Raw genomic sequence first — 12820 nt, 5'->3', positions numbered from 1 at the left:
TGTGTGTGTGTGTGTGTGTGTGTGTGTGTGTGTGTGTGTGTGTGTGTGTTTGCATGTGTATTTATGTATTCGTATTATTATGCTTAGTATTGATTTTCCTCTAATTTCTTAATTAACATAAATTTATAACGGGTCTTATTTAATTTGAAAGGGTCTAAGTCTGCAAAATATGTGATGTAAGTGTACCTTATGCGTGATAGAGTTTCATTTTTTCCATGGTTACTACGGTGGGTAGGCACGTGTACAAGTCGAGTATGTCGTGTCCCGTTTTTCGGAGTATTAAATCCCAGGCTACCTATTAATTCAGGGCAATCAATATTTGAGTTTAAAATTACGTACATATACAGCATATCTAAAAGAATCCGTCGTTGTTCTAACGGTAGTACATTATTGTTCGGACAGCTGTCGTCGTAAGATGAAGATGACTTAAAAATTAAGATTAGAAAAGTCTTGAGCGACCTAATATCGTGTATACAAAAAAAAATTTCCACTATTAGTCTTACACCGTATACACGCAAGTGTATTTGATGACGAGCAAAGTCGCGGTCGGTCACTAATTTCTGAGTACTTGACCTACAATGCGGTCTACCGTTACCCAGTCAGCTCAGCACCTGACTAATGCTCGCTGACTCTGTAGATTAAGTAATAATTATGGGGTCGGAATCCACATATCATTTGGGACCTACATCCTGCACATTATAAACATTACCTACCTTAATAACAGGCTAGTTTTTGTTTGGCAATTTTTCATTTATTTGTGTACAGGTCAGGGCATAGTATAATTGAGAACATAATTCATGCTTTAGGGTCAAGAGCACGTCACATTTAAGATTTATATTCAACTATAAAACATCACGTTTGACGTGCTCTTGAATGTACAGTAAACAACTTTTGAAAATATATCAAGATATTAAAACTGTTTTTTCTGCTGCCCGGGGTTGCTTCAAACATTTGGAACGCGCTACCTCATCCTGTTCGAACGGCAGCGTCTGAAACACTACCAACATTTAAACATAAATTGTTTTCTGTCGCTGTTTGAAAAGCAATATTGGGACGCAGGCTTTACGAAGTAGCTTGTTTTGTGTATGTTTGGTATTGTGCAATTCAAATTATTTATTACCCAAACTGAATATGTTTTTTGTATAATTATTGTTTGTGTCAAATTTTATTTATTTAGTGCCAAATTTTTTGAATTCTAATTTGTTTGCACGTGAATATATATTTTGATTGTTGTGTTTCAATTTGATGATGGATCACGGCAAAATAACAGCGAGGGCTACCTAAATATACTATCCTCAGATGCTGAGTCATGGACCCTTTTGACATGCTTTTTTATTATTTTACAATGAATTTATTATTTTTATTTATTTTTTCTTTTTTGTTCAATGTTCTAAATTTATGTCTTTTGCATGTTGAATAAAGCCGATTTTTGTATTTTTTTACCATTCTAACGTAGACAAATTCCAATCTAAAATATAAAGCTCTGAGTCACTATTAAGAATAATGTTTACTTTACATTGAAGCCTCTTACAAAATATGTGCACAACACATTATTCAAATTTACAATCCAATATGTGGTTTGTTATTTTACTGCATCAGGTAGAATATACCATTACTCAATGGTCGTTGATGTTTTTAAAAGATTCTTAACATTGACATTGACACGAGCGGTGGTAGTGGTAGGTTCGAGATTCGAGCCAATGTGGGGTACCACCATGGGGTGGCACGTCCTTGAATCGTTGACCAGACCCAGCAGTATTTAAGTTTAGTTTTATTATATTTACATTTTTAATATGACATTTTATTTACGTTTTACTTCATGACGTTTTACTTTATTAATTTCTATATTTGAGACCACCAACCTGAATTTTTGTTATTATTTAAGAATAAAATGTTATTGCATATGTTGTAACTATACTATATTTTTATGTAATTCGACTTGCGTCTATTACTATTGCGTCTAGATGTATTCTGTGACCAATATGTTTGTGCAATAATGAAATAAATGCTTTATTAATTATGATGGCTTACATGTCTAAGTTAAGTACGTTTGTGAATGTTTAGTAACAATATGACAACAACAATACAATACAATACAGCCTGGATCGAACAACGGTTAGCATCATGCACTCGTGATGCGTAGGTCCCGAGTTGATTTCAGAAAAAGGTCAATTTAAGAAACTAACTTTTCTTAATTTTGCTCTGGGTGTTTTCAGTAGTGACCCGGATTTAATTTCGTTGCTCTGGTAGTCATAGTGCAGATAATAGTTTGAAACAAGGTTATAGGTACGATTGCATCATACTTTATTTTTACCAAAATCATGTCACGTTTAAACTGACTCATTCAAAAACGATGTTCTTGTTATTTTGAGGCCCTAACATTTCTCTTCTACGCTTTCACCTAGACATCCAAGAACGGTCTCTATTGTTCTTTTTTTAAATAGTCATCTGACAATTATTTATACAGTGTTATTGTAAAATACTTACAACCTCAAAGGACTATATTACATTATCATAAACAACGACTTTTGTTCCATGACTATTAATAATTCAAGATTCTACTTTGAAATAAAAATACAATTATTTAATCGCTCTATACTATAGTAATAACTATGTGTAGCATGAATACTCTTCCGATGCAAAATGCAGGAGCGTAGTTGGGGTTTGTAGGGGAGGACGCTTGCGTGTTTGAACTTACAATTACATATAGGTCTAAAAAGTGTCAGATAGTTCAACAAAAACTTACGTAGTTGTTTATTTTTGGTAAATTTATTATGTTTTGTAAAAACTCATGGAACAAAAGTCGTTGTTTATGGTGTTAGTAATAATAGTCCTGCGAGGTTGTTAGTGTTTTACAAATAACCCTGTATAATATCAACTTCTCAAAAATCGGAAAGGAAAGAAACAAGGGTCTCTACATCACAGTCTATGTTCTAGGGCACAGCTGTGTATCAAAGTAACCTAGTAGGTTGTCGATACGTTGAAGAGTAACTTGTCGATGCCTATTCAGGATAAGAGCGTAATTTGCATTTGTTTTGAGGTTACACCGTTACTAACAAGATGTCATTGTGATAATATGATACAAAAGTAAGTAAGGTAGGTACTTTTCTACTCGAATTTATTAACGTCTTTTATTTATGATGTTTTTTAATTAATGGATTCTGGTATCTAGTAAAAATAATACTCGTTTTCAGTAGTGTTTGACGACCTCGGTGGCCCAACGGTTTGCACACTGTGGACGATTGATGAGGAGGTCCCGGGTTCGATTCCCGACAGGACCAATTTAGAAACGATTTTTCAAATTTTTTTTATGATAGCTAGTGACAGGACGAGCAAGTGCTCCTAGTAGTAAGTGACACGCCTGTCTACTGAGAGCTTCAATTCGCAAAGATCTGAGGGACACATCCACTGCACCCGTCACTCTGAATAAACCGGAACGTACTTATGCTCACGTTACTGCTTGGCGGCTAAAATAGGTAAGGCAGTACTTCCCTGGACGAACTGTTTTACAGCTCGACTGCTACTACTAACACAGGACTGGTTTAGAAACGACTTTTCAAAGTCGGTTCTGGTTTGAGTGTTTTTACTATGTCAGTGTAGTTAATTCCGTTGCTCTGGCACTTATAGTACAGGAAAATTCCTTATTTTAAACCAGGTAAAAAAGTCACCACTGAGCCGGTCAGAAAAAGCTTCATGCGCGTCTAACAAGCGCTTTGAACTTTACGTTCATGTTATGAGAGTTCATTGTTACATGGACATAAAAAGATTTTCCTGACCAGCTCAATCCGATTCCGCTTAGTCCGGTGACTCCCTAATTAGTGTATTTGCCTAGCACATTATTATTAGTATCGTTTAAATAGCCGGTTTTACAACTACACTACTACTACAAAGTATGTTTTAGGTATCCGAAAAACACGCTTTTGTAAGGTTTTTTATAATACCAAGGGACGAGTGTGTCATGCATCTTGCGGTAAGCGACACGCCTGTCCATAACGGTAGCAGTGTCACTCAGAACTTCGCAAAGATCTGATGAGCACTGCCATTGCGCCCGTCATCTTGAGACACAAGTTGACAAATCTCAAGTGCCTGTAATTTCACCAGCGCCCTTCAATATTAGACACTCAATAGTTTTCTATATTAGACTCTATTTCTATTTCTATTCTATATTAGACCTTTACCTGTCAAATGTTTATACATAATTATAATATTAGTTTCTAAAGACTTTTAGAATGCATAAAGGATTTAAATGCAATTTACTTGTTTTGAACAAAACATGAATCCATTAATAATGTATGTTTCTGTTCATTAAAATGTTATATTATCTCTAGCGGAAAAATAAATAATTTATTTAGTGAATAACAAGTAAATGCGACAATTCATGGAATTGTTGCCACATTGTCATTTTCGGATTATTAATGATAAATAGAAAAAAGACACGGAATTTGCGATGAATATCGTGATTCACCTTAGATGCAATGATTAAGTTTCTTGTGGTTTCTCAAAAATACAATAAATCATTATTTAAGTGTGAGATTACTAATCACCTTCGATACGAGGTATCTGAAGAACTTTTATGTTAAGTACATTTATGTATTTTTTTTATAAAAAAATTTGACAAACCTAACTTTAAATGATTTCCTAGTATTTATGTAGTCTGTGATTTTTAACGCAAAGGTGATAAGTTGACCCTAAAACCACTGTGTTTGGGTTATTAGTAGATGAAATTAACAGTCCTTTGACGACCTCAGTGGCCCAGTAGTTTTCACTGTGGACGCTGGACCAGGAGGTACCGGGTTCGATTCCCGATAGGACCAATTCGGCGAATTATTTGAGTCTGAGTGTTAACTGCCTCTGTGGCCGAACGGTTACGACGCTAGACAGCCACGCAGAGGTCCCGGGTTCGATTCCCGGGCCGGGAGAAATATTTGTATGGCCTACATTTTTTTATAATAATAAGTGACGGGCCGAAGAAGTCACGCGCCTGATGGTAAGCTACTCGCCTGTCCATAACAGATGCAGTGCCATGCAGAGCTTTAAATCGCAACGATTTGTTGGGCACTGCCACTGCGCCGATCACCCTGAGACATAAGTTGACAAGTCCCATGTGCATGTAATTTCACCAGCACCCTTACCCTTCAAAACAGTGATGTTGACATTACTGCTTGGCGGCAGAAATAGGTAAGGTAGCGGTACTTCCCAGGACGAACTCTTTCACAAGGAGTTCAACTGCTTGCAATGAGTGTGTGCGTGCGCAGTGTTCTGGGTAGTGCTTCCTTGTTGTTGTGTTGCAACCGATTCTTACTTTGATAATGGCTTGTCTTGTGTAGTGTGCATGTAACAATACGTATAATGACGAATGATAAGAGAAAACAATTTGTAACAATTAGCGGCGACCAAGTCCGAACGACGACCCGTCTGACATCCTGCGAACAGATAGCGAGTGCTTTGTCATTACAATACTAATTGTGGCCCATCTATACACAAATAGGTTCATTTTAATATGATTGCAAAAAATTATGACGGGTTGTCATGAAAACGTTAGCATTTAAGAAAATCTCTATCTCTCTCTCTATCTAATCTCTATTTGTGAAAGAAAGTTCTGCTTATATCAAACTTTTCCATTTCCAATTTCGTGTAAATATGAGCATCGATACTGTTAGTATAATATCATGGTAATATCTCGCAATCAGATGCGCTCTTGGGAGAAATTCGCTGAAATTCATACATAATAAAAGCCAGTGGTTGCGATGGACTTCTAGAAATTCAAAGAAATACGAGAGACAGATGTCAATGGCAGCAAAGAGTTATTTGCAAAAATCACGATTTATAGTAGAGCGTTTTGAAAGCAAGAACTTGAGAGAATAATAAGTATTATGTACTGAATATCCTTCCGATATTATCTTTTTAACTGCGTCTGTAGCCGAACGGTTACCATGCTGGTCTGCCACGCAGAAGTCCCGGGTTCGATTCCCGGTCCGGGAGAAACGTTTGTTGGCATGCATTATTTCTCTCCTGCGTTTGGGTGTAATTTGTGGTTCTCTATGTGTGTGTCCTTGGAACCCGCGAGTCAGGGTTTCCCTATGAGTGTCGTGCGTTTCATTATTTATTATTATTATTTTATATTACCTCCTTGCTCAAAATTTTAGCTAAAATCAATCAAAAAAAATAAAATCGTGATTTTGCAGGTAACCGGCTACTTTTTGCTGCCGTCGATATATTAATAGCTTATTATGTAAGAATAAAAATCTTTCAGATTCTAAAAACTGTGAAACCCAAATCGTTAGTTATAACGGGATGCTAACCACAGCTTTTCTGTACTTTTTTTATAGCTACACATCATACCTGTATGTATACATGAGTCACTCGAATGCGCTGGGTATTGGGTTAATGGTAAAAGACCACAAAGCAGTACGTCAATAGCTTATAATAATTTCTCGTTAAAACCAATAGGGTCAAGCGACTGGAGTGACTAAGAACGAGTAGTTTAAAAAAAACTAATAAAACCTCCACTTATCTAGGTAAGGCTTTTTAAAATATCTCTCACACTAAAAAATACACATCATTATCAATACATTTATGTGTTCCACTGCTGGACGCGGGTCTCCTCTCAGGCGAGGGTTTAGAATGCGAGTTGGTGACTTCACACGTTTTCCAAGGTTTATGAACCTTCTTCAACGCGCAGGTTTTCTTCACGATGTTTTCCTTCACCGAAAAGCTCATGGTAAATTTTAAATTAAATCTCGCACATAAATTTCGCAGAACTCAGAGGTACAAGCCCGGGTTTGAACCCACGGCCTCACTTGAGAGGCGGTAGATAAAAACATGCAAAAGTAAATGTTTTTTGACAAACTGTTAATATAAGTTCCTAATTTACATAGTAACTGGACATGTTTAGTCCATAAAATCGAACAATTATCAATATGGGAACTGTATTGAACTCACAAAAACTAGTTAGTTATTCAACAATTAAGGTAAATACCTACTCGACCCAAATACATAGGGCGCACTATAAGTTTTCGGAACTGCCACTTACATAAACAATTTTTAAAAAGTAATTAAAACATTTGAAAATGAAACTCTTTGGCTGTAAAATACAGATTGTTTTATCTGACTGTCACTTGTTTTTACATAGTGGCGTCATTTTAGAAATTGGTTGTCTACATCACCATGAATTTAACTCGTGACAATTTTCGTAGTATGACTTTCTAAGACTTCAAGGGTAATTTAACAGTTCAGTGGAGCTTCGCTCAGCTTCAAACTGCTTTTGGCGATGAAGCCCCATGCAAGACGACTATTTATAGCTGGTTTGCAGAATTCAAACGCGGTCGTGTGAATCTCAGTGACGGATTTCGTGATGGTCGCCCTTCCACTCCTGTGAAAAACAAAAACATCGATGCTGCGCGCCGTATGATCAAAACAGACAGGCATCACATGATATACCATGAGATTCGGCATCTTTAGGCATAGGCAAGAGTCATGAGTTGGGTGTGAAAAACCTGTGCTCTCGGTTGATCCTACACAATTTGATTGAGGCTCAAAAAACGGACGCGTCACTTGGTGCAATGCCATGCTTACCAGATTCAACGAAGGGGCGTCACTAGGGAAACCCTGTGTCGCGGGTGCCATGGACACACACATAGACAACCACAAATTACACCCAAACTCACGAGAGAAATAAATGTAGGCCATACAAATATTTCTCCCGGCCCGGGAATCGAACCCGGTATGGTAACCGTTCGGCCACGGAGGCAGTACCGTGAGTAGTGATTGGTACACGACCATTTGTTTGCCGGAAGTTATTGACAATCTCCGTAAAAATAACCGTAAACGCCGTATCATCTTGCACCACGATAATGCCAGCTCTCACACGGCCAGAGAGATAAATGAATTTTTGAATGTGAACAAAGTTGACCTTATGAGCTATCCCGCGTTCATTCCCGACTGGCACCTTGTAACTTTTATTTATTTCCCAAAATTAAGAACCAGTTACGTGGTCAACGATTTTCGTCACCTGGAGAGGCTGTCGAAGAGTATGAAAAATATGTTTCAGAGATTGTCACGGAGGAGTGGCATAAATGTTTTCAAAATTGGTTCATCCGCGTGAAAAAGTGCATTAACGCTAACGTATATGAAAAAGCTATTGATGACAGCTAATAAATTAAAATTATATATTTAAAAGAACATTACTAGACGAATCCAGATTAATGTTATGTATTGTGCAGTAATTAAAACACAATAAAATACAATTAAACGTAAAGAAAATTGCATTTTCTTATTTACCACCTTCGTTATAACTACCACTATACTTGGAATATAACTTAGACGCTTATCTATGTAAGAGCGTTATTGAACTAAGATGACCAACATGCTGACTTATAAATTGTCAAAAATAAGATTGTATGTCTCTTTGAATAAAATTTATAAAAAATCATTATCATCATATAATCGTCAGAGGATCGTTTAAGGCGGCTTTAGTGGCAGAGAAACTTAAAGAGAACCAACTCCGCTGGTAGAGTCATGTAAGCAAAAGAGAAGAAAGTTACTCCGTAAAACATCCTCGCAAAACCCCGTGGAAGAGAAAGATCTCTGGCTACATGGTGGATCAATGTCGAGAAAGATTTAAACGCTCTGAATGTCTTACCAACGATAACCCATGACAGAGTGTCCTGTCGCCGACGTACATGGAGACGCGACTCCAAATTAAAAGGGGAAAAGGGCAAGAAGAAGAAAGTAAGAAAATGAAATCATAAAGTGTGTAGGTAATTCATTTTCATGAGCTGCAAAGATTTGACAGGCGATATATCCTGCACTTATACGACGAAAGTGGAAGAGTGGTCTGTTTATGTAGGTTTTGCCAGCAATGTTAGGAGGGAGACGGCGACGTCTTGCCATGAGTGCGGTGACGTGGACGACACAGCGCAGCGCTTCTTATAGGTATGCAATCACTAGAATGAGCAGCAACCCACTCTGGCGGTGACCATAGGGAGAGAGCCCCCCAGTGTGGTGGCCGTCAATATGAACAGCGAGGAATCATAGGACGTTGTGATCTTCTTTTACGAGGACGTAATTTTATAAGAGGAAGACTGAGATGTGGCTATACATTCATTTACATTTATACACCCGAATTATATCATCGTCTTTCTATGGCAAACAAAAAAATATTCAACTTTTAAATAATGTAAAGTGTCAGCGTTAGCCGTTAGCAACAGTCTTTAGTTTGGTTAAATGTAAAGATCGTTCTACTCATATTGCCGATAATGGAAAACGCTAAACCATCAATATTTTTATAACTGTCAAACCAGTATCTAATTTGACTCAACCACAAAAAGCTAGTTGACACCATAACCATGTCTTGTCTGCCTAAGTGTCCACCGTTATTGAGTTCTGTAAATGATGTGATGACACGTTGTTCTATCAATATTAGGAGGACTATTATAAAAACGTTCGATTAACATTAACTTAACAATTCTAGTTAACGTTAACTCGTAAATAATCGCGAGTCAAATGTTTACTAGATTTCGTTGAAATTATTAGAACCATTATAATAGATTATATTAAAATTTATTATTGCAATCATACGTAAAGTAGTACATGTAAGAGATCTACATACCCTAAGATCTCTATATAAATTAATGTTATAGCGTGTCAACCCCATCTAGTGCGCCCGAAGCGTACTCGAAAGCGTCCTACCCGATATCGCGACGACCACCCATCTTCGAGGAAGTAGATTAGTCTTTGCGAATGTAGATGGCGCTTCTCGCCATCGACCCTGTTTTGCCAAAATATCACTTTTTCATGATCAAATATGGCAATAACGAAAGGACTTCCGGTAACTTCCATTTTATGCGTAATTACCGACCCGCACCCCCGCGCGCTCCAGTTAGTGTCCAAGAGTCCGCATCTAAGGGTCGTCGTATTCTAGAACTCTACTCAATGCTCAAGTCAGGATTTGAGTATGGTTTAAAGCACTCAAAATTATACTCAAGTCCCTTCCATTAGGGTCGTATTTCCAGTGCTTGAAATCATACTCAGATCCTGACTTGAGCATTGAGTAGAGTTCTGGAATACGACCCTAACACTGGTTCGAGTTAGAAGTCTTTCATGTGCGCGCGTCTTTTCTGCTGTAATTTTGTATTAGTTCCTGTTATAAGTATTTACTTACGTCGTAGTATCTGTGTAATATCTCTGTGCCCCCTTTTTTATAGTAATAAATACCCATAGTGCTCTACCGACTGACTTACTTATTTAGCCTGGCCATAATGTTTTAATTTTTTTTTTTATTGTATAAGGTGACACGGACGAACAAGTTGTGCGCCTGATGATAAGCAAGACGCCTATCCAAAACAGTTGTAATGCCACTCAGCTTCAAATCGCCAAGATCTGAGGGGCACTGCCACTGCGCGCGTCACTCAGAGACATAAAGTAGACAAGTTCCATGTGCCTGTTTCACTAGCACCTATACACTTTAAAATCTGAACGCTGTAATACTCGCATACTTCCCTGGACGAACTCTTTCACAAGGAGTTCTACTACCACTAAATTTATTTCTCTATTTCTTTGCGGTGTGGTAATAACTAGGTATACTATAACTACCATATTTAATAAATATACTTAGTAAGTTTGCTAGTAGTTGTGCTTTTGTATAAAATCTGCTTTATATTTGCACTTAATAATTTGCAAGTATAAAGTAAGTAATCGAATGGCTTAATAAGGTACGAAAGTTCGTTTGTGACCAAACATGTGTTTCAAAAATTAACCTCGCCTCTCGTATTTAAATATGAGTCACTAAATGTAGCGTGTATACTATTCCATGTTATACTCTAGATTCTAGAATATTGCTTTTTGTTATTAGTCTGAATAAAATTGTTTTAAAAGGGTTTGAATTGTTTAAGGATAATAAAATTGACATTTTATTATTTATTAATTGCGGTAAATTCCTTGTACTGAACGTCATTGCTTTTAAATCATTATTTTCTCCCTTTATCCTGAAGGAAACAAGAACATATGAGGCTAACAGTGCAAAAGTGGAGTAACTGAAAAAATCAAACGCACATAGAAGATAGAATAAGAGATTTAAAATGAGCCAAATTAATTTTATATATAGTAATCATATATGACCAATATATAATTATTAAATCACATTTTTTGTTCATGAAAATAGTATCAAAATATGCAAGCATTGTGTACTAAAGTACATAGTTATTAAACTTTAGTTTCATTTAAGGCATTTTAGCGCTGATGTCTCCTTATTCATAAAAAAAATCTAGGAGTCAGAGACTGTATATCGTACGACCAAACCGCAGGGGATTTCTCGACGAAACCTGGGAGAAATTCCGTTTATATATTTCCGTGTTTATCAACTTCGTCACTTTTAACTTATTTTGTAAAATTGCTTAGATAATGCCTAAAGTATGTCATTTTAATTTATTTTTATTTTTGTTTAATTTGGTTATGTTAACCATGCAAGTGCCAAGTATTCGATTAAACTAGCTTCCACGTTTTTGCGTCCAGACACCGGCGCCACCACCAAGCAACCAGCTCATCAGTATGCAGGTCGCAGTCGCAAAAGGAAAGAGCAGAGCCGGATTAACCTATAAGCAATATCAGCTACTGTTTGGGCATCATGTCTTGGAGTATCAAGTCTAAAGCCCCGACGCACTGGCATGGCGTAACGACTAAGGTACGGAAACATCCCAGAAAAAATAAGTCAGTTATTTTTACGTACATAATTTCAGTGTTTAATATTTATTTCATATTTATATTAAAAATGATTACTTTTAATGATTACAGTTTTTTAACAACACCAATAATGTCCTTTCTCTTCGGGGGCGGATGCTCGGGATCCCTAAATGTGTTCAACAGTAATTATAAGCAATTATATACATATATATATAAATAAATAATAATTTCGAACGTGACGGAAATATACACATATCGAAAAGTGAGTCTTTACTTGCTTTATTTGCCTGTATATTACGGTATGCATGTGTTATTACGGTTTAGATAAATCTGTACCTTAATTTTTTGGACAAAATTTGAAAGTTTTCTTGATGAACTCAGTGAACAGCACTCGCTCTAAGGAGCGAAAACAACGCTGTGATAAGTCACAGCGTTGTTTTTCTTATCTTTCTGATCCATTATCGGCAGCGTCCATTGTAGTTTTATTCAAAATAGTACACAATTTTGGTACTAACTCCACGTGTACCCTTTTTGTAGGTACGTAGATAATACCACGAAATTAAAAGGCTTAATATGCTTAATCCGGAACTGGCTCATACAGTTAGCTTTTACCTAGCAACGCTGATTACTTAGCATTATGCCACGCTCGCTGTCACCAAGCCACACACGCTTTGATCAATGGACCTAAGTATAAACTCATCTTCAACATCGAGTTAATGTTGTATATACTTATGTTTTGCAATGCTATAGGTTTTTTATGATATCAAGACGAACAAGTCATGCGTCTGGTGGTAAACGACACGCCTGTCCATATCAGTTGCTGTGCCACTCAGAGCTTTAAAAATGAAGGGCACTGCCACTGAGACATAAGTTGAAAAGTCCCATGTGCCTGTAATTTCACCAGCACCCTTACCCTTTAAAACCGAGAACGCAATAATGCCCACATTCTACTCTCTACACTACACTGTACTGCTACTAAAATAAGTTCAATAAAGAACGTGAATGTGACAAGATGTCTCTGTTTCTACTGTTGTATTACATATCAACATGAAATATTTTAATGTTTATAAAAAAAATCGGTACACAAATGTCGGACACACACACACACACACACACACACACACACACACACACACACACA

Source organism: Hyposmocoma kahamanoa, unplaced genomic scaffold, assembly GCF_003589595.1.
Source record: "Hyposmocoma kahamanoa isolate Upper Pololo Valley unplaced genomic scaffold, ASM358959v1 88, whole genome shotgun sequence".
Taxonomy (NCBI): Eukaryota; Metazoa; Arthropoda; class Insecta; order Lepidoptera; family Cosmopterigidae; genus Hyposmocoma; species Hyposmocoma kahamanoa.
The sequence above is the reverse complement of the archived record's forward strand: the minus strand, read 5'-3'. Positions refer to the sequence as shown.